Source organism: Olea europaea, unplaced genomic scaffold, assembly GCF_002742605.1.
Source record: "Olea europaea var. sylvestris unplaced genomic scaffold, O_europaea_v1 scaffold722, whole genome shotgun sequence".
Classification (NCBI taxonomy): Eukaryota; Viridiplantae; Streptophyta; class Magnoliopsida; order Lamiales; family Oleaceae; genus Olea; species Olea europaea.
Window position 1 is genome coordinate 85,525 of NW_019265623.1, and position 20,610 is coordinate 106,134.

The following is a 20,610-nucleotide window of genomic DNA, read 5'->3' on the forward strand; positions in this document are numbered from 1 at the left end:
GGAGAGGTGCATGCTGGTTGGTCTACACGCCAGTTCTCCTGGTTTACATAGCTAGTTGGGCAGTGTGCTTGGTAGCATAATGGATATGTCCTACGACTGGGGATGAATCATGAGGCACTACAGCAAGGTTGATCATGACACCTGGCATGACTCTCAGGTGCGTCATGGATTATTTGAGAATTTTGTGGGTTGAAAGTGTTACGTCTACTTGTTTCATCTGTTTTCTATTATGTTTTTATTACAAGGCTTCATTTGAAGTACTTGTTACTCAAGCTAATGGCATTGGAAGAAATTGAGATTTCTTGTAGGGAGAAACATAAAAATAGTAAGCAACGATATATCTGTTGGTACTTAAATTACCTGGTCCATAAGATACTCCATATTGTTTTAAAAAGTGTGTTCTGTGGTTCCTGACGTTTTGCTAGCGCATGTGGTTTTCATATGAACAACCATTATACATATGGAATCTGATGTAATTAAATCGCTCGTAGCTTCCCAAGCCAAACAAAATTCGACTAGGAAATTGGAAGGTTGAAGTTCTATCAAAGGAACATCTAAAATATGCTGCCACGGATGCATAAGATGGCAACTGCTGCGTCTTGCTCGGGGCGGTCGCAATTGATAGAGAGGAGAAATATAATATTTGGTCATGCTCTATGGGAGTTCCATCTTCACAGCTGGGCTGAGGCACCCACTATAGCAGATCGGGTGTGTCCCAAAATTTCATTGCACAAGATTTTCAACCTTTGCTGTTTGTTCAAGTTTTGAAAATCCTATTGAAGAGGTCGTTTATTTTAACCTTTGCATTTTTTATGGTAAGTCGATTCGTGTTGACTCGGAAGAATATAATGCTGAAATGTCGACAATTATTTATTTCTTGATGATTAATGTTATCAAACTAATTTTTTCTTTTTACCTGGTATGGGACTTTTGTATTCTCAAGAAACATTGATCCAAAGTTTATATTAAGAATTGAGTTATATTCTCAGGACACGCCACAAGATCAAATTTTTGAGCCAAATTCGATTCATGGGATTGGACATTACAATAGACAATTTTTGCACTGACTCTCTCATTTTAGTATAATTAATGTGACTTGAACTGCTGGTAATGCACTTCTTTTCAACTTCACCTGTGGATAAGCTTATGAATCACGTTTGCTGTAATAAGATGAAGGGAAAATTGCAACAGAACCTCCAAACTTATGAAACATTTAGCAGACTTTCGCCAAACATTTGATTTGTTGCAGTCACCCCTAACCAGGCGCGGAGCCAGCGCCTGGCGAGGGGGCGCGGCTACGCGTGCTGGCTCCATCGAAAACTTCAGATCCGTTGAATAGCGCCAATTGCAGATGCGCCCGGTCCAACTATGGCTGGAAAAGGAAGAAGACAAAGAGAAGAGGGCCAATTTTTTTATTTTTTACTTTTTGGTTTGGGCAGGGTTCAAATGTTGGGCCTCTTATAGTTAGCCCAATTGTTAAATGAAAATAACCCAATTTTTCAAAGTCCAAATACCCAATAAAATTGAATCAAATGCCCAAATAACTCCCATTTTTCCCAAATCGTGGAACGGTGGAAGGTTAGAAGAAAACCCTTTTCCAATTTCTTCAATTCTTCCTTCACTGCCTGCACGACGCTGCACACGAGCGACGAGACACGACGTTGTCGGAGACCGTCGATTTCGCCCCTGCCCTGCAGGCTGCAGTGTGAGACACTTCTTCCTTCGCCGTCGTCGGTTCGTCCTTGATTTCTAATTGTTTTTCTAACATGACTTTTGACTTCATTATGAAAATCTTTCATCCTTTTGAGTTTTGGAGTAAAGATGGATATATTGTTGTGTTGTCTGTTGATGTACTAATTAATTATCCAAAAGCCATAAAATATTGTATTATTAATAAATAGGGTGGATTAAAATTTAAAAGTACAGAATTTAATTAAAAATAATATTACTGCAATTTGAGTTATCTTCATAATTTACTTCTGTTAATTATTATATTCGTTTAACAGTTTAAGGGTATCAATTTGGCGTGAAATTGGAGCAGAATCGCAGAATTCTTTGTCCACTTGGTGAGCAAGTTCTCTGGTTCATTGGTTGGAGACTTGGATTCAATATTAGTGCCAAAGGATTCCTTCCTCATGTCAATGAGTTAAATTGATCAGTTGATGTTAAATATGTTGTGATTTATTCATTTGGGAATTAAAAAATTGCAAATTGTGATTTATGAATTATGATAAGTAATTCATAAATTTAAGAGTTATGATTATTGATTTGGGAATTTATGTTTACGAAATTATATTTGCATTCCTGATTTATGATAAGTAAGTTATGTTTTGATGAGGAATGATTATTGATTTGGAAATTTATGTTTACGAAATTATGTTGTGAATTGTGATTTATGATAAGTAATTTATATTTTGTGAGTTATGATTATTGATTTGAGAATTTACGTTTAGGAAATTAGTCAAAGTGAAAAAAATTTAATTGACAAGATGTTGGCTGCTCAATTCAACCCGTGTGTACTTGATTTTTTTTTTTAATCAATTGTAATTGATCGTAATATCGTACTATTACGATCGTTGACGGTCAACGGTCGTCAGTCAACAATCAACCCGCCCTGGCTGGACTTGGATCTTAGATTCGCTGCTGCCCTAACCTTTCCAAACATTGCAGGTAAAGTCCTTTTGGACGGTTTCCACCCACAATTTCGTTAGTTGACCAAAAATTTAACTTTGACCACATTTTTAATATTTTAAAAAGGGATAAAATAGTAAATTTTCATTTATCATATTAAATAAGAATTAAATTAAAAAAAATAAAAAAAACAACCCTCTCTGGCTCTCTTCTTCTTCCTCCCACTCCACTCCACCCCCACCTCAAATCCCAAATTCCACACCAACCACCGCCACAGCCACCTCCAAGAGAAATTTTTCATTGAACGAAACCTAAAATGATAGGGGTCCCATTCACCAGAATCCAGATAATAAGATGAGTTCTTTTTTTCCCTTTTTTTTTCCCCTCAGCATTCAAAAAAATTTGCAACGAGTGTGTTGTTGAGTGGAGCCAAGGAGTCATAGGGGGTACTGCGCACCATGTTCGCACACATCCCTATGGCTCTTCTTCTTCTTCTTCGTCTTCCATTTCTTCTTTACCCCCCAACGTATTTTAAGTTGTGTCTCACTACCCTATGCCTTCCTTAATTAAACCAAGCAATGAAGCAAATCATCTAAAAGAAAGTCTATTTCCTGTTAAGTCAAATACGTTGTTTTCTCGACTAGGCTTTTAGGGATTCTGTTTATATATTTCATTTTGGGGGGAAAAGGAAATGGATCCGTGTCCTTTTGTACGGTTAATTGTTGGGAATTTGGCGTTGAAAATTTCGGTGGTGTCCAAGTCGGCGAGGTCGGTGGTGCATCCTTTGTTCTTTCCATGTTTTTGCAAAATTAAGCTCAAGAGTTTCTCGTTACAAACGGCGGTAGTGCCGTACATTCCGCCAGAGAAAACCCAGTTCCTTGAGGAAACCAACAAATACTCGCTCCCAGTTTCCACCTTAGCAAGTCTGATCTTGATCAGCTCACCGGGAAGTCGTTGCTTTTTGCTACCACCAAGAATTGAGATTTCGTGGAGGTGGAGGTGGAGGTGGAGGTGGCGATGGCGGTGGTTGGTGTGGAATTTGGGATTTGAGGTGGGAGGGTGGCGTGGGGTGGGAGGAAGAAGAAGAGAGCAAGAGAGGGTTGTGTTTTTTTTGTTTTTTTTTTATATTTAATTCTTCTTTAATATGATAAATGAAAATTTGCTCATTTACCCATTTTTAAAATATTAAAAATGTGGTCAAAATTAAATTTTTGGTCAACTAATGAAATTGTGAATGGAAATCGTCCAAAAGGGCTTTACCTGCAACATTTAGAAATGTTAGGATTGACGGCTGTAACAAATTAAAGATTTAAGAAAAGTTTGCTAATGTTTCATAAGTTTGAGACTTTAGCTGCAATTTTCCCAAAGATGAAGCTGTCAAATGAAAAGTAACCCTGCAGCAAGAAAAAGAAAGAGACTCAAGATTCTCTGGCTTATACAGTACAGAATCTTTCTTGGAAACAAGAAATTGAAGTTTGGTTTTTGGTTAGTATGCAATATTAGATATTATCAAATAATTCGATGAATAAATTTTTATTTTTTAATTAGTACTCTTCAGTACCCTGGAATCCACTATTATCAAGCATGTCGATATTATCTTATGGAGGACGTGGGCTAGTTGGAATGTGACATTGGAAAGATGAAAGGTGATGACTAATGAGCCTTTGCATGTGAGCGGGGCCCTAACATAGTTGAAGTATCATTCAATCATTTTAGATTTTAGTTATGGTTTCCAGCCCATGTGATAAGGTATGGGATGCCATTAACAAATAGACAAGAAATTATATATATTCGATTCAAATCAAAGTGCCATTATGGATTATGGGTTTGCCCACAAAACTCCCATTCTCATTATTTATTTGCCAATGTAACAAATATTTGGTTAATTCTTGGTTAATATAGTATTATATGTACACGTTCTTGCAGTCACTTTTGAATTGTGGAACTTTTTTTTTAAATAGAAAGTCATAACACAATTTCTTTCGGCATCGCTCATTCAAAACAAAAAATCAATTGACCTCGTATTTGTTTAATTTAATATCTTGCTTATAATTTATAGACATATAGCTAACGTATTATTCTCACGTGTTTTTTTAATTAAATCATTATACTTTTATACCACTTATATTTTTGTTCTTGAAATCATGTCCGCATAACGACAATTTTCAATTAACCATTTTTTTTGTAAAAGAAAAACGAAAACAAGACTTGAGTCGAGCCCTCAAAATTATTGCATATGTCTTTTTCTTTCAAGTCTATTCAACTTTATCAAGACTATCGAACTAAATGTAGTAAATGATCAAGATTCAAGAATTGAGACTAATTATGGGTAAGAATTCATAATTCAATAAAATAATCATTGAACCTAAAGATTAGTTATTATAGTGTAGGTTCCCCCAACTAATAGAATGTTACATTGAAATCCCATCAAATTTTGTCCTCCAATAACTTCTCAACGAGTAAGAAAAGGTCGAAGCTTATTATATAAGTTCGAACTTCATTAACTATATACACGTACTTGCTCATGAGATGTTGACTTGGTATGGTGGAGAATTTTGAATTGATTTTTAACTTTTAATGAGAGTTGCTCAACCAAAAATAAAGAAGTGCATTTCAGGTATTTTAGCCCATAAAAAATAGTCAGATTTGAGGCATACAAATACAGAGTCTAACTTTTAGGATTGCAAATCTTTCTGACGGATCGTTTAGTCTATAACACAATTTTTGATGCTAAGGATTCTCAAGATAGGTATTACTGCTTAGATTGTTGGCTTATCATGGCTGTTAAAAATGATATCGGTGTTCTGGTAAAATCGGAAGTGACTCTCATGGATACACACCTAATTTCAAATCATGAGCACAAATACAAATTTCCAAATAAAATTTATTTTTATAGAACCGTACACTTGAAAATGACATTACTTTTCATCGATTTAGACGATCCTTGTTTTTAAGAACTAATTATGCAAATATAAATAAAAGTTCAAACAATATGCTATCTAAATAATAAAAAATGATACTTTTACGTCCAGGTTTATCACTTGATTTACAGAATGCAGGGATGGCAAGAATCACGGCAAACCAAAAATAAGTTAAAGCAGCCTATAAAATCTTGCCACTTTGCATTCTGTATATCAAGTGGTAAAATTAGGATGTACAAACAGAATTTTTGTTAAATAACAGTATGTTGGAGATCACAAATGCAATTTTCTCTAATTCTAATAATAAAAAATGAAGAAAAAATAAATAAATAAAACGAAGTTTACCTACCTAGTGTAGGGACTAGGGAGTCAGTAATTTCACACTGGGACAAGTGACTGACTCTGAAATGACATTATTACCCTGAAAAACTGTTAAAATTACTGCATTGTGCCTAGTTTCTATAGGCTGCCGACAATTTGGCTGCACTGTTCAACTTGGCAACTTTCAAGCTGTCGTTTTAATTTTTACAGTCTTTTTCTCATCGAAAATGACAAAAATGATTTGTCTCAATTCCCCACCCTTTATTTGATAGGATTAAAAATTTAATTAATAATTAATTTTAATAACACGTTTCATGAATTTTACCATTTTTCAATTATATATGTCATCAACTTTAATCATTTGATGTAATCTAGTTCGATAATATGTGAAAAGGGTTGTTGAGTAATTTGGAATTGAATACAAAATTGAGACTTAATGGACTCACTTTATCGAATCCATTGAAACTACGTGCTTAATTTTATTACTCTACAAATTTCAGGATAAAGACGACAAGAAAAGATGAAAGCCCGACTCTATAAATATTGTTAAGGACCCTTCCTAGCAATAGAAAGCGTTATTTAGCGTACTAAAACAAACAATTTAAGAACGGATAGCTACTTATATATTTAGAGCAAAAGTAGAGGACCAAATTGAAGATTTTCTAAAAATATCATAACTGAAATGGATAACATTTTCTTGGTTTGAGTTCATTGAAGTCCATGGATCAAAGGAAAAATCGTAAAAAACCTTTTAACCCTTTATGCAAATAGATTAATAATTAGGGTACATAATAAAACAAATTTGACACTTTAGCCTTTTTCACTTTATGAACCAAGCTCCTTTTGTCCCTTATTTCTTAAAATTATTATTATTATTTTTTTAAATTCAGCTTCAACAATTTATTATGGGCTTTACAATTTTTATCATTTTTTCAATCACATATTTACGCTCCGTTTGGTAGTAATTTTCACCTCAAAAAATTGATTTTTTGACTGTTATTTCATTATTTCAACAGTCATTTTTTACTTCTTCACTCATATATGATCCCTACTTTTCTCTCTAAATATCAAATAATCAATTCTCAAAATCGCCACTAAACGGCATTTAATAAATTTTTATCAAAGTCTGCTAAAAATCTAACGAGGACTAAGTGAATACATTTCTTAATAAGACTTGTCGACTTGAAATGGCATAAAAGACAAGATATTTTTGATTTGTTTCGATTTTTGCTGCCTAATCAGATTGTCTTTACTTACTTTTCGGGTGGTGTAAGTGAATGATTGTGATTCATATTTGCTTATTTACGGCAACTTGCAACGTGACCTATCCATTAGGCACTCGTTTGTCATCCATTATTTAGAAACTAACGCCCGTTTGATTCTTATTTTTATCAAAATATTTTTTTCTCTCTTCTTTTTAATTACACATTCTTCAGTAAAATAATATCATACGTAAATAAAAAAATTTTCTTTATTTTTCATCCACACATTCTCTATCAATCTACCATTCTAAAATTCATTTTTTCAACAAAATGGATGTCAAACACCCTCTAAAGAGTTTTGAATAGTATTTTTTAGATAATGTGTAATTAAAAAGTAAGAAATTTTATTGATTTGTTCGTAAAATATTTTATTGTGTGAATATATGATGAAAAATACTACTGTAACAAATAATTAAAAACTTTAAAACATAGCAGTTTGTCCTTGCTCTTTGAAATCGTACACTTGCACGAATAAACCTTTTTTTTTTTTGTTTTTTGGATATCTTGTCGGTATGTTTGTATAGGTATATATATACACATAGTAGAGATTCGTGTTTTTTGGGTGAGCCCAAAGTCAAAAAACTAAATGGGTCCACACGGACATCTATGTATTTATATGGGAAAAATTCACATTTAAGGTGTATTCTTTACACCATTTCAAAAATCAGGTAAAAAGTTTGAAAATTCAAAATTCAGGTTTGTATTTAATTAATTAAAATTATTTATTAAATAATTTTAAACAATTAATGGTCACAGATTTTACAGATTTATTTATCAGTCACATATCATCAAATTAATTGGTCACGGATTATTTCGAGGTCACAAATCAAAAATTTTATACGTCACATTTTAATTTTCAAGGTCACAAATTCAAAATTTTATAGGTCACAAATTCTTTTAGCTACAGATTATCAAATTTTAAAGTGACGGACCAAATCGTTGAAGTCACAGATTATTATTTTAGTCACAGGTCATCAAATTTTAAGGTCACAGACTAAATCATTAAGGTCACAGATTATTGTTTTACTCACATATCGTCAAATTTTATAGTCACAGACCATCGCCAATAAAATAAAAAAAATATCACATTCCAGTCGCCGTAGACCGCCGTTGCCGCCACCATACACCACACCACCACCGTTAGCAAACTCCACCACCCACATCGCACCAACACAATCGGCTTCCACAAACCTCGTCAATCTCTCTACAACCGTCGTCTCCAGATCAGTGGAGCTCATCGCTGCCACCGTCACCAGATCACAGCGGATACATCAAGTGGTTCTCTCCCTCTTCTTCCCCCCTCTCTCTTCTTTCCTCCACATGGCCGCCGTTGTCGGATCACAGCTGAGCTCATCGCGTGAGCAGCGAGCAACGGTCTTCCTCTTTTTCCCTTCATCTTCCCCTCCTCTCTCTATATTTGTCTCTCTATACTCCATTGCAAATGGCAGCCATTGCCAAGCAGTGATTTCACTGCGATGCCTTTGAGCGCTATTTCACAGTGCAGCTTGTAGCGTCAGAGAAGCTGTATGTTTACTGCGAATGGCACACCGCCATCGTAGCAGCTTCTTAAGCAACGCACGATCGGTGGCGGTGTTCTTTTTTGTTATTGTTTTGATGTTAGTTGTAGGTGGTTTAATTGTCTTCAGTTTTGCAAATGGTTGTTTTTAGTGGTGGAAGTGGACCAGTGGTGTTGGTGGTTGTTTAGTTGTGGTGTTGTGGTGGTAGTATTGGAGGTTGTTGATGGCGGGTTGCAAAATGTCGGCGATGGTACCGGTGTCGATGATGGTGCATTTCGGTTGGAATTAGTGTTGGTGGCGATGGTATGTGACCTACTGTTTGGTGTATGTGACCAAATTTATGGTTATCTGTGACCAAATATTTGACTGTGATCGTAGTGGCAATGGCGGTAGCATTGGTGGCGATGGTATGTGACCTGCTATTTGGTATATGTGACCAAATTTTTGGTTATCTGCGACCAAGTATTTAACTGTGGTCGTAGTGGCAGTGGCGGTAATGTTGCTGACAATTGTATGTGACCCGCTATTTTGGTGTATGTGACCAATTTTTTGGTTATTTGTGACCAAGGATTTAACTGCCACCTAAAAATATGATAATAGGTGATTAAAAAATAATTTGTGATCAAATAATTTGAAAATCTGTGGTCGACAAGTACATTGTGACCTTAATTTGTAAACAATGAAATAATCAGTGATCAATTAATATGACAATAAATGAAGTTGTGACCTATAAGTACCAGGAATTATACATTTGTGACCTTAATATATTGAATTAATAAAATATTATTAATTAATAAAAAACATTTCTGCACTTTTAAACTTAGGCCCTGAAATTTGAATTGATCGTACTTAAAAGTTGAATTGTGAATTTTTCCATTTTCCTGTTTCTAATTTTTAGTCCAAGCCCAACTTAATCAATTTGACCTAAATTTTACCCAAATATGTTATTCTACTGCAGTGTCATTTCTACCATTTTGAAGAAATCGAATTGAAACTAGACAACTCCTATCTTAATTATTGTAAGACGCAAAAGACATAAGATTGCACTATGTTATTTTGTACGAGCTAAAATCGAATATATCATTAGTTGAATTAATGTAGTTTTGTAAATATTAAAAAAAATTAATTATAGTACCGAACTTGGGAACCGAATGAAACTGAACCAACAGAACTAAATCGAACTTGAACGATTTCATAATTAAATTTGGACTCGATGTTTCCACTTACTAAATACCAAAAAATTTTAAGTTCGATTTGATTCTCGTTGAAATCGAGCCGAACCGAACCATGCTGATCCCCATATGCGAGTCCACACGTTTAGCTTAGATCATTTCCAACCCTATTGCACCAAATTAAAAATCATCTCCAACCCATTACACCAATAGTTGCACCAAATGAATAGTGTTTGGTCATTTTCTTTATTTCCTTCATTTTTAACAAATTATATAGCTGAAAAATTATTTATTTATTAGATTTACTACTACATAAATTATTTAATATGTTTTAAGATGTAGTATAATTAATAAAAATATCATAACTAAGAAAATATGAAATCATGGTATTCAAAATAACGTAGTACATTTCGAATCTCGAAATTATGGTACGACAATTAAAGTTTTTTACAATTAATAAAAAATCACAACTAAGAAAACTTTTTGAGTACTTTTATTTTAATTCGTTCATCTATTATTATTAATCACACGATAAAAGTTTATTACAAATAATAATAATAATAATAATAATAATAATAATAATAATAATAATAATAATCAACCACTTAATTATGAATTAAAATTTATGTATAATATAAAATGACACAAATACCTTCATATTACTTGGTCATAATGAAAAGTGGATCAAAATGGACTTTAATCACATTTGGTGCAAAATTGTGCAAGATTTGGTGTTGGATTGGAGTGATATATTTGGTGAAAAATGGAGAAATTGTTGGGTTGCGAGGGCGGGGGGTAGTGAAATTGTGTAAGAGTTGGAGATACCCTTATGTTTGGTTCTCTTTTTTTAAAACTTATTTTTAACTATTCTTTTCTAAAATAATTTTATACGTAAATCGAAATTTTTTTCTTATTTTTAACCACACATTCTCAAAAACATTACTATTTCAAATACTTTCTTATAAAAATGGGCGTTAAACAGGGGCTTAATCTTTTTCTATTCCTTAATTATTTTAATGTAGGAAATTGAAGTCAACCATAACATTAAACTAGATTTTTGCACTGTAAACTTGAGACATCGGGAACGGTGTAATTTCCCCTATTTATATTCCTTAAAAGTTGAAACCGTGGGATTTTCTCTTATCCGACCGTTTCACAAATTTAAATTTGCTTTTTTATTTTATTTTTCAAATTAATTAATAGGATCACACACGAACAGTTCAACAATAAAATCCAATAGAAATTTAATTGAAGTGTTGATTAGACTTGTACCGTGCATATCACAAATTACCATGACACGTTCTGTGAGTAGGAATCGAATCGAATCGAGCGATTTTTCTTAAATTAAATATTCGAACAGGTATCTGAATCGAGAACCGACGGATTCGGTTCGTTTAGATTCTCAATTCTAGATCAATAATCGAATAAGGACCAAATCCCTATTTTTTATAATTTATTTATTTTAAATAAGTCCAATTATTTTTTTCTTAAAAAATTTACTAATTAGTTAATTTAGTTCAAATAAAAAAATATGATTTTCCTATGTGGAAATTACACCTATACAGGTGTTTAAAGATCAGATTTCAAAAATAAGGTCTAAAGTGTACCTATTCAAAAATCAGGTTTTTAATATACTCTTACCCCATCCCATTCATCCAATTAAAATTTAAAACCCTAATTATTTTCTCCCCCTTTATCCATGCTTCTCCTCGTCAATCTCTCTACAACCGTCGTCTCCAGATCAGTGGAGCTCATCGCTGCCACCGTCACCAGATCACAGCGGATACATCAAGTGGTTCTCTCCCTCTTCTTCCCCCCTCTCTCTTCTTTCCTCCACATGGCCGCCGTTGTCGGATCACAGCTGAGCTCGTCGCGTGAGCAGCGAGCAACGGTCTTCCTCTTTTTCCCTTCATCTTCCCCTCCTCTCTCTATATTTGTCTCTCTATACTCCATTGCAAATGGCAGCCATTGCCAAGCAGTGATTTCACTGCGATGCCTTTGAGCGCTATTTCACAGTGCAGCTTGTAGCGTCAGAGAAGCTGTATGTTTACTGCGAATGGCACACCGCCATCGTAGCAGCTTCTTAAGCAACGCACGATCGGTGGCGGTGTTCTTTTTTGTTATTGTTTTGATGTTAGTTGTAGGTGGTTTAATTGTCTTCAGTTTTGCAAATGGTTGTTTTTAGTGGTGGAAGTGGACCAGTGGTGTTGGTGGTTGTTTAGTTGTGGTGCTGTGGTGGTAGTATTGGAGGTTGTTGATGGCGGGTTGCAAAATGTCGCGATGGTACCGGTGTCAATGATGGTGCATTTCGGTTGGAATTAGTGTTGGTGGCGATGGTATGTGACCTACTGTTTGGTGTATGTAACCAAATTTATGGTTATCTGTGACCAAATATTTGACTGTGATCGTAGTGGCAATGGCGGTAGCATTGGTGGCGATGGTATGTGACCTGCTATTTGGTATATGTGACCAAATTTTTGGTTATCTGCGACCAAGTATTTAACTGTGGTCGTAGTGGCAGTGGCGGTAATGTTGCTGACAATTGTATGTGACCCGCTATTTTGGTGTATGTGACCAATTTTTTGGTTATTTGTGACCAAGGATTTAACTGCCACCTAAAAATATGATAATAGGTGATTAAAAAATAATTTGTGATCAAATAATTTGAAAATCTGTGGTCGACAAGTACATTGTGACCTTAATTTGTAAACAATGAAATAATCAGTGATCAATTAATATGACAATAAATGAAGTTGTGACCTATAAGTACCAGGAATTATACATTTGTGACCTTAATATATTGAATTAATAAAATATTATTAATTAATAAAAAACCTGATTTCTGCACTTTTAAACTTAGGCCCTGAAATTTGAATTGATCGTACTTAAAAGTTGAATTGTGAATTTTTCCATTTTCCTGTTTCTAATTTTTAGTCCAAGCCCAACTTAATCAATTTGACCTAAATTTTACCCAAATATGTTATTCTACTGCAGTGTCATTTCTACCATTTTGAAGAAATCGAATTGAAACTCGACAACTCCTATCTTAATTATTGTAAGACGCAAAAGACATAAGATTGCACTATGTTATTTTGTACGAGCTAAAATCGAACATATCATTAGTTGAATTAATGTAGTTTTGTAAATATTAAAAAAATTTAATTATAGTACCGAACTTGGGAACCGAATGAAACTGAACCAACAGAACTAAATCGAACTTGAACGATTTCATAATTAAATTTGGACTCGATGTTTCCACTTACTAAATACCAAAAAATTTTAAGTTCGATTTGATTCTCGTTGAAATCGAGCCGAACCGAACCATGCTGATCCCCATATGCGAGTCCACACGTTTAGCTTAGATCATTTCCAACCCTATTGCACCAAATTAAAAATCATCTCCAACCCATTACACCAATAGTTGCACCAAATGAATAGTGTTTGGTCATTTTCTTTATTTCCTTCATTTTTAACAATTTATATAGCTGAAAAATTATTTATTTATTAGATTTACTACTACATAAATTATTTAATATGTTTTAAGATGTAGTATAATTAATAAAAATATCATAACTAAGAAAATATGAAATCATGGTATTCAAAATAACGTAGTACATTTCGAATCTCGAAATTATGGTACGACAATTAAAGTTTTTTACAATTAATAAAAAATCACAACTAAGAAAACTTTTTGAGTACTTTTATTTTAATTCGTTCATCTATTATTATTAATCACACGATAAAAGTTTATTACAAATAATAATAATAATAATAATAATAATAATAATAATAATAATAATAATAATCAACCACTTAATTACTTAACATTATTGAGTTGAAATTTATTGATATTCAAAGAAACATATATATTTTATATTTAACTAATTTGAATCATTACACAGTTACCAAATAAAATATGTATGCAAATAAATAATTGATTGATGGGGAGCACTCTTTATTTATTAAGATATACTTGGTCATTTTTTTTATTTCAATATTATAAAATAAATTTCAAAGAATTTATAATTTTAAAAAATATTTACTTTATATACAATGTCAGCGTACGTGCACGTATGTATTCGACTATTAGTTACAGACTTGCATTATCTAGAAAATTCAATAACAAACAAAAATAAAAAGAAAACAAATATCTGATCTTTCTCTCCCTGGAAATTAATTGGCTGGGCCATTTTCAGGTGTGTATATAAAACAAGAAACTTAATCAAGTCAATTAGATTTAAATCGTTAATTTTGATATATATCCAGTCTCTGTCGACTTGTGCGGATGTTTCAATCCACCTAAATTCGACCTAATCTTATTCCTGAACTCTTACTAATTTTCATGAAACACGTACGAAAATTGAATTAAACATATCTATCGATAGATCAATCGTATAAGAGTACCAATCCATTGGTTGGAGGCTTGCGAGCCTGATTTATTTATAGTTGTTTATTAATATTTATTACGACGAAATCTTAAATTAAAATTTCAAAAGTATAAAATAAATTCCAACAAACTTATGTTATTTATAAAAGGGACTTACTGTTTACACCTTTTCATGGTACATATAGATATGTCTTAAATTTGGTCCTACACAAAATTAATCCTTAATTTGTATTCTAAGGTGAAGAATAACATTCTATTTTACATTTTTTTGGTCTAAAATAGTTATTTATTACTTAAAATTTGATAAGTCGTCCTATTCCATTTAGTGCCCGTTTGACATAACTCCTACTTTTACCTTCGTTATTTCTAGAAGAGTTTTAAAGGGAAATTACCTTAATTTTTGTGTGAAAATTAATATTTAAAATAACAATTTCAAAAGTACTTTTAGAGAAAGTCATATTGAACCAACTTCCTTTAAAATCTCTTCAAACCACCAAAAAAGCCTCTTTAACAAAATTGGCTAAATGGGTTTAAAAGTAGCTCTTGGATCTCAAAAGCTCATTCTGACTTTTTAAAAGTCATGCCAAATGGACCCTTAATATTGTCTGAATTGGTTGAGAATATTGTTTTCACAATAGAAGTCGAGAATTCTAAGATATACCTCCTCCTCCTCATCCCTCCTTCATATATATATATTATTTTTTTCCGTCCCTCGGGACATAATCCAGTGGTGTAAAGGATAAGAGTGAGGTTATCTCACGCTTTGCTGGCAGCCGTAGTGTGGGAGTTCAACCTGAGACATGGAATTGGACTCCTTGCAGGTGCAGTGTATAGACAACTCTTATTCCCTGACCTATTGGGGCACATTCCGCGATTTACCTCCCTCACAAAAGTTCTAGGAGTGGGGGCCCTCAAAGTTGGGGTTCAACCTTTAAATATATATATATATATATATTTTTTCCTTACAAAAATAGCTTCATGATCAAAATGGTGATCAACTCAAACCAATTCTCCAGCTTCTCCCCGTCCCTTGATATGAGGCTGAAGTAAGCAAACTATCCTTCATGAACATACATCAACCGTTACTCCACAACTTATGTAGGCATTCTTCGTATAGGCTACACAAGCCAGGATCTGTCCGCTTCCCCTTTATCGATTGGTTGAGTTAAACAGCTTGAGAACATTGAAATTTATACCTATGTTTAAGATATTATTTTTAACGTTATATATTTTAAAGATTAAATATATTCATGACATTTTTAACATAATAAATTAGATGATGTTGTAGATTAATAAAGAAAGACATTTAAAAAAAAATTGAAAAATTAGGACCGAACTCCCCAACATTCAGAAGTAAAATTTTATGGATTGTACTACATATATAAACACATTTGTACTAAAAGTTTTATACACCTCACAATAGAATGTAGGAATCACATGACCGAATATTTTAATGCAATGGGGACCCACATGCATGTGAGAGTGAGTAAACAATTTTTTCAACCAAATTTTGTACAAATAGTTTCATCCAAATTTTATAGTAATCAACGTATTTAAATTTTTAAATACGAACCGCACGTGATCGAAACTATTAATGTAGACATTAAAATCATATGTGACTTTTAGTTGAATTTGAAGAAAATTGTTGAGTGGTTTAATAGTTTTGTCCTCCAATCTCAAGTCTGTGAAAGTCAATGGTAATTTTAATGTTTACATTAATAATTTGAATCACGGAAGAACAAAAAATTCCACTTGTTGGAAATCCATAATCATATACATAAAAGATTAAGGAGCCCATTCCAAATGTTACCTACAAATTTTTAATTGTTATGTTTATTTAAAAGATGGATTAGAATTGAGATATACTGTCTAATTTTACTATCAAAACAATTAATTAACATATCATCAATTAACACAACATTTCAAATTTATTTTCATTAACTTCACTACTAGCCACTAAATTGATGACATGTTAATAATTAATTGATTGGATAGTCGATTGGATAACTCAATCGACCGATTATCTGTACTTTAGCTCCTGTTTGGAACTACATTTTCTTTGGATTAAAATTGAAATTCCAACCGTTGGAGCCGCAGAAGTTGACCACTCCTCTCATAGCTGGGCTCCACTTACAACCTCTACCGATCAAAAATCTACTACTCAGCAAAGGAAAATTGCATCCAAACAAGTCCTTAATGCTGATATACTATACCTAAACGAAGTCCTATTATATTTATATTTACAATTGTCCAAATGACCCTAAATTTGTCACATTATCCATTAAAAAAATAAAAATAGTAAGGAAGCTTCCACCCCCTTTCTCCTATAGTCAATTACACAGATAGCAAGACCTCAATTTTAATAAATACTTTAATTTGTTGGGACCCACCCAACTTCCTCCCATGTGATCTTTATTTTTTCTTTCTAAAAATGATACATACATACAACCAATTAGATCATCCAAAAATTGATTTCTCCCCGCAATGAAAAATGGACCGACGTAATGACTCGGTGCGACACTAGTTATACATTGTGTACAAAATTTTTATCGAATAATTATGCTTAAATAAACAAATTAACTTTTTTGTATTAAATTAATAGCGATTATCTTAAATTGATATTTCGCCCTTGTTGAAACTTTAGCTAGAACAAACTGTAACCAACTTCCGAGACAAGTGAAATCCCATTTGAAGAAAAGGACAATAGATGGATGACTAACAGTGTAGGGATTGATCATGCAATTTCATATTTAGAAATTATGACATAGCAACATTACTCGAATAGTTAGAGCTCGTTTGTCAGGACTTCTACTTTTGCCTTCACTTCTGTAATTTTTTTTTTTCTAATTAAGTTACTTTAAGTCAAATTTCTCTTAAAATCACTCTAACTAGATAAAACATTTCAAGAAAATATATAACATTGGTGCATTGATTGGAGTGACCAAAATTTTACGTTTTACAACGTTCAATAAAAGCACATTTAAATTGACTTTATTGGCATATTTACGGGCATGGGTTAATTTAAAAAGTTTTGTGCTACTCACGTATGTGGAAAATATATAACTTAGATGATCTTAACTATTAAACAATAAAAACCGACAATCATTTTGTTATAAATTAATGAGAAGTTTTAACTAATCATTTTATTTGAAAATCTAAACCGTTCGAAAAATGACCTATTTATTTATTTATAAATATTTTTTATCAACATCTCTCTCAGGCATATATCGAATTAAAATATTTAATTTAAAACCTAGAGTGTGAATTATTCATAAATTAGTGGCGATAAGATATTTATCCATATATTTCATATTAAACTTTTAAGTGAACTTATCCATATATTTTATATTTCAAATAATTAGAGAGATGATGTATTCTACTTAGTGCGTGTTAGGCTAAACACAAAAAAAGAAATAATAATAAAAATAAAAATTAATTAATTAACTTGTAAGGTATTTAGAAAACAAACAATGTGTTGGACAAAGTTAAAAACAAGTGAGTTGCTTATTTGGAAGCAAACTTCTGTTATACTGTGAGAGAGAGAGAGAGAGAGAACCATTTTACAAAGAAAAAAGTATCGACACAAATACTTATTAATATTGTTGACCTCAATTTTTGTTATGGTTACATGGACAATAGATATCGATCCACTTGCGTCTTCACTGGCAAATTTTAACATGTTTTGGTCGAAGATTCAGACAGAAAAGAATGGCGTTTATGAACATGAGAGATGCTTTACAATGCAAGACAACAATGTCCAAACATCGACAATATAATCGAAAATGATTGCACATAAACAAGCAATCATAAATAACACAATCCGAGTGAAAACGAACTAAACTCAAACAATATAAAATATAGAATAATTGAGAGGGAGAGATTAAGTGTGGTTTTCAATATAAAAAGTTGTATTAAGAATAAACGTTACAAGAGTTGTTTATTTATAGAATTTTGGTTGTAGTGGTTGCCATTGGATAAAAATCATGTCATCTCATCTCCCAGGTCGAAATCTTACATCACTTGATCTATTACACATTTAATATATTAGCAACGGGCTAGCCACCCTATATCCTAGGTTGACAATACCGACATTTATTGTTACGGATGTTATATCAATTATTCCTAAAGATTGTCAGTAGATCCTCTAAAAGACAGCAAAGGCTTCAACCAAAGGGAACTTCGGACGGCCAAAAGTGTGCATCAGTTTCTTCTTTGATTTATTCTGACTAATTGTTGACTAGTCAGATTTGACTCTCATCTCCGCGCTCCACAAAGACTATGACATGGTCTTTAATTGTAGCCTCGAAAGCAAGGCGTAAAAAATATTAAGTTTGATTTAATTTAAACTTAGCCAAACATGCTCTAAATTATATTAAGTTGAAATCAAATGCATTGATTTCTAAAATTATTATAAATTTATGGTGACTAAAATCTTACTTAAAAACAATTTCTCTTTCAAATATTCTAAGCTACAGCCAATTGCAAGAAATGGGAAAGAAAATAAAAAATAAAATTAGATGTGATATGGAAAAACAATAGAAGAATTGGAAATAAAAATTAGGGAAAATTGCAGCTCCGGTCCCAAACCTTTCATTTCGCTGCAGATTACACCCAAACATTTAATTTTTGTGGCCGGAGTCCCAAACCTTTATATGTAATTGCAGCGTTGGTCCATTTCACGCATTCCGTCCACATTGCTGTCAGTCAACTGAAAATATGCATTTTGACTCCAATGGAACATTACTTCATGGGTAAAATTGTCAAAAACAAATCTTCCACTACCCAACAACAAATTGCGTTTCCCTCCCTCCCTTTTTATATCCCTGCTTTACTGTTTTGATGGCTGTATTTCCCATATTTGGGAGCCCAATATTAAGTACTAAATGAAGTACGTGGTTAACTTAATAATTTGCTTTGCTAGTGGTATGCCTGGTCCAAATTAATTATAAATGCAGCAAAAATCCTAAAACATTTGTTGATGGTGCAGTACAGGTACCAAACCTTCTATACTTGGCATAGTATTGATCCCAAACATTTTGTAACTACGTTAGCGTAGGTCCCAAAACTATGTAGAATTACTCAACATATGTCCCAAACGTTTGTCCAAACATGCAACAGAGGTCCCCAATTGTTGACTTCTGAATATAGCTATGATAACCAAAAAAATTAGAATACAAGCAATCAACAAGGTATCAACACTGCAATATATACCCAAAAACCATTGTCATTGGCAACAAAAAGGCATTTTCAGCCATTTCCCAAAAACAAAACACATTATCATACGGCATCGAACACCAAACAAAACCCACATTGACTAATTACATTAGTTTTTTCAGCCATTTCCCAAAAACAAACAATAAGTTTTTCAGTACCAGTACTATTTCACTTCACTTTCATCAATTTGTGCCTTTCGCCTTGGACTTCTTCTTTCCAACAAGTTTGTTAGTTGATGTAGACACGTTTTTGTTTTGCTGTAAAGGCTATGGCTGAGACTGGAAGATTTGCTTTTGACAATTTTACCCATGATGCAATGTTCCATTGGAGTCAAAATGCAAATTTTCCTATTGACTGATGGCAATTTAGACGGAATGCGTGAAATGGACCAACACTGCAATTATATATAAAAGTTTGGGACTTTGGCCGTAAAAATTAAAGGTATGGGTGTAATCTGCAGCGATATGAAAGGTTTGTGACCGGCGCTGCAATTTTTCCTAAAAATTAATTACTCATCGTCCATGAAATTAATTACTCATGATTCAGAACGTGATGACGGTTAAATTTATATTGAACATTCAACAACTTTCAAGAAAATATGTGTGACAAAACAAACTCTTTAATCGTTCTGAAATTTAGGATCTGCAATAAATTCTGTAACAAGAAAAATTCAGTTTTCTATTGGTCGAGGAACCATAGAAAAAGGTTTCATTGCTTGGTCGGTGGCAAACTGCCACACAATTTAAAACTAAAAATAGTCAAATTAAATTAAATATTTTTTTTGGAAGTCCAAAAAGAAATCAAGATTTTATTAATAGCCATGTGAACTTTCCTGAACTTCACCAGTTGCAGCCTGGATCAATTTGCAACACGATATTAAATATTTTGGGGTTTAAATTTAATTAATCTGCAGCATTACTGTTAGTTTAATTGTCAAACGAAAAGGCTTATTGTTAGTTTTTGTTACTTATATCAAACATCAAATTGAACTAGTTAGTTTACCTTTTGACTTAAGCTCAAATTGAATTAGTTGATTTACTTTCGGTTCTGCATGGGTGCAAAAAGGTAACTAATTTTGTTATTGACCATATGTAACGTTTCCTGATGGGACAACGTGGAAGCTCCATGTGCACACACGTAACATTCAATTAAAGAATAAAGAAAGGGATACTGAAGTGCTCTCAT

General features: G+C 32.8%; 1 long non-coding RNA gene across 1 annotated transcript; it reads left to right on the top strand.

Annotated features, from left to right (window-relative positions):
• Nucleotides 1-1,530: 1,530 nt before the first annotated feature.
• Nucleotides 1,531-2,337, top strand: LOC111390862. Its single transcript, XR_002701991.1, has 2 exons — nucleotides 1,531-1,734; nucleotides 2,007-2,337. It is a non-coding gene; the product is annotated as an uncharacterized LOC111390862 (long non-coding RNA).
• The last annotated feature ends 18,273 nt before the right edge of the window (nucleotides 2,338-20,610 follow it).